General features: G+C 27.3%; 1 long non-coding RNA gene across 1 annotated transcript; it reads right to left on the bottom strand.

Annotated features, from left to right (window-relative positions):
- Positions 1–403: 403 nt before the first annotated feature.
- Positions 404–1,292, bottom strand: LOC121224199 (uncharacterized). The gene is made up of 2 exons (XR_005921788.1): positions 1,219–1,292; positions 404–941 (listed from the first exon to the last, which is right to left on the bottom strand). It is a non-coding gene; the product is annotated as an uncharacterized lncRNA (long non-coding RNA).
- Positions 1,293–3,681: the final 2,389 nt, after the last annotated feature.

Here is a 3,681-nt window from a genome sequence, read left to right as displayed (position 1 = left end):
AAGAGTTATCTAGAAAACACTTTAGTTTTATTTATTGTATATAAAACTTTCAGTATATTTAATGAATTATTATTTTATATTTTCATTGGGCCTTTAAGGTTTTTTCTAAAAATTATTATCTTATGCATTTAGCGAGGTTATTATTTTATCCCCTTGACTCAAGTCGAGACAAAAAAAATATTATTTAATCAAGATTATTAATTTATCAAATATTCATTTATCGATGTTTTATTGTAAATACAATTAATCAAAATTATTCAAAATCTTACATCAGAGAGGAAGTATCTAAGATAACCAACAACAATTGTTTAAGCCTCTCTCTATATAATATTATGTATATTCAGCCAGCGTTGACTTATATCGTTCAATCTTTCTTTGCAAAATAACAATATATTGTCCAAAATTTCAACCGTGGAAGTTGCAGATAAATATACATATACATGCTTACATATGTTAGGATTATAAAAATATAGTATTGAACAACATTGCATTTAAGGATTTTGATCTCTTTTTGAATATTCAAGTGAATATCCAATCAATAAATCATAACATGGGTTCCTTCAAATACAACATATTTAAAATAAAAAAAAAATCAAAGGCTAAAAAGATTTTATCTTTCTAAATCAAACTAAAGAGTATATTTTTATAAAGTAACTTAAATTAGATCGTCACATTTCAACTAGATCTTAATTTATTCTAACCCAAAACATTATCATTTTTAATATTTTTACCATATCAACTAAAACTTCATTTCATCTTTAAATTTTCTTTTGTAAATACATCAACTTTTGGCTAGTGAAAGCACCACATCTGTAAACCTCATTTAAGGTCTGAGGTCGAGGTTTTTCATAACCTCGTTTTTGGTACCTTCATGTTGTGGCTCATGTCTTCATATTCTTGCTCAAATGAATATTCCACGTATACAGCTAACATCTCATTTTCTGCAAATTCATAAAAAAATCTATTTACTTAATGAAAAAAAAAGAAACCTATATATATATATATTGGAAAAGATGAAGATTTAAGTCTAACATTATTAACCCAATCCTTTTATGACATGCAACATGCATATAAAAGAAAAAAGAAAAAAAAAACAGGTTAAAAAAACCCTAGACGATAATCAAAGTCTCCAATCTTTATATTTAATTAAATTTGAAGAATTTCCAGTAATAAGCAAATATATATAATATTTACATGTACTCATTAAAATGCATATACCTGGTGAATTTGGGAATGACTAATGTTTGGGGTTTCTTTTCCTTGTCGGAGGGTTGCTTCCATGCTTGTTCCTCTAAGACGACGACAAGGTTTAAATATACAGATATTTTGGTGGTTGGACTGAATGGGTTGAGCCACCAGTCAACATTGTTTGAGTGGGCAGAGATATTTAATGATAATTATAATTATAATAAAAAGGAATTAGGAGCATGGGGTGAGAGTTACATAAACAGAACGTGTGAATAGTGATAAGAAACGGAGATTAAGAATGGGCATAGGGTTGGCGGTTACATAAATAGGAAGTGTTGATGGTGGTAAGACGAGTTTGAGAACAGTGGGTATCTAGGGGCTAACAGGGCTATTTTACTCCCCTAAAATGAAAAATTTGATAAAAACCTTTAAAAATTATAAAGATATAGACTATTAAAATTTAAAATTAATTTTTGACCCACCTAAAATATTTTTCCGGCTTCACCCCAGTTTGAGAACAAGGGCGTATCTAGGGGCTAGCAAGGGGGTAGTGAGATACCCCGAAAATTTTTACAGTAAGATATTATCTTTGATATAGTAAGGAAATAAAGTGACAAAAAGGAGAATTTTGAGTTATGACAACATTGGGAAGTATATTACGACATATTAATTAAAGAAATGATTAAATTGTAAAAGTGAGAAAAATTTTGTTACCCAAGAGTAAATACTCAAAATTTGAGGGGTTAAAGTGTAAATATGAAAACGTTGAAGGACCAATAGTGTAAATATTTTAAGGATGGAATTTTAAAAGATCTAAAGGGAAAAATGGTCAATTAGAAGAAAGAGAAATCTAGAAAATAATAATGATGTTGGAGATATTTTAAATTAAATAAATAAATAAATATTAGTTTATTAATATTTTAATTTGATTTTTAAATGACATTTTATCATTTTATTATTATTTTATTTAGTATATATATATGGAAGAAAAGATGAAGAATCATCATCTTCTCCCATGCATTCCAACGTATGAAGAGAAAAGAAAGTTTCTTTTCTTTACAATTTGGTCCTCTCACTAAAACTTCATCATTTTCACTTAGAAATCAAAGAAATTTCCATAGCCACCAAGAGAGAAAATTGATAAGGAGACCATGGGGAGCTAGAATATCAAGTTATATTCAAGAAATAGAGGCTGGAGGAGAGAGAAAATCAATTTAAAGATTGAAATCAATAGAGCAAGGTAAGAACATTAAGATTTTAATATATTTTTGAGTTTGATATTATTGAAAAAGTATGAAATTGATGTTGATGTAGGGTTTTATTATATAAGGTTCTATGTTCTTGATATGTTAGTGAAGGGAAACAAGAGGAATTGATAGAAAATATTGTAGAGAAAGGAAAGGAGGGTGTTATAAATTTGATTATCAACATCTTACACTAAAACAGTTTTGAACAGCAGCGGTACGTTAACTTTGAAAAATCACCATAAATCATAGAAATTGAATTAGAGGATGAAAAAAATATGGAATTAAATATTATTGAGTCTAGTTTCTCATAGAAGAAATGATGTAAGAAATGAAATTGTAAATCATGAGTTATAATAAATTTTATGAGATAAGGTCAGAATGATTTTGGGTTCCCCTGTTCTGACTTTGGAAAATCATAAAAAATTGGATAAAAATTATTAGGGGTTTAAATTTATATGTTTAAAATCTTGAATGAGTATATTTTCAATATAAATAGATGGGAACATTATCTGAATCCTGTACGAGGAGATAATTAATTTTTAGTGAAGAAGTGTCAAAACTGTTAGACAGCAGAATAGGGATGAATTTAAAGAATAAACTGTGCTTATTGGTTAAACAAAAAATTATAAAAATTTTATAGTAAGAATATATGCGAGTCTAGTTTCATATAAAATTAACAGATATCAATTTGGAGTTACGTAGCTCAAGATATAAATAATTTTGTGACTATGACTCAAGTGGACAGCTTTGAATGAACAAATAAATAAATAATGAAATTATAGATAATGTTACATATAAGCATGTTATATACATTAAGGATGTGGAATGGAGAGGAGGAGGAGGAAAATGTATGATTATTCAACTAGCATGAGTTTTCATTAAAAATGGCTAATTTGCATGTTTTAGGTTCAGGGACTAAATTGAATAAAAGTAATATTTTAAGGGTAAATTTGTAAAAATGTCAAAAAGTGACTAAATTGCTTGAAATGAATTGTTTTATTACTTAAATTAATAAATTGAATGAAATATTAATTTAGATCAAGATTGGGTGGAAATTGAAGGAAAATAGAAAATTACCAAAATGTCCTTGAATTTTGATATTTCTGTAATTTAGCCTGGTAAGTTCGTGTAACTTGAATTATATTCTTAAATGCTTGAAATGTTTGTTATTGATGTGAACATGATTTGAATGTTCATTTTATGAAAATTGATGAAACATTGATATATTTGATAAAAAGGGGAAGAA

This window comes from Gossypium hirsutum, chromosome D12, assembly GCF_007990345.1.
Source record: "Gossypium hirsutum isolate 1008001.06 chromosome D12, Gossypium_hirsutum_v2.1, whole genome shotgun sequence".
Classification (NCBI taxonomy): Eukaryota; Viridiplantae; Streptophyta; class Magnoliopsida; order Malvales; family Malvaceae; genus Gossypium; species Gossypium hirsutum.
This window is presented reverse-complemented; position numbering and strand designations above follow the sequence as displayed.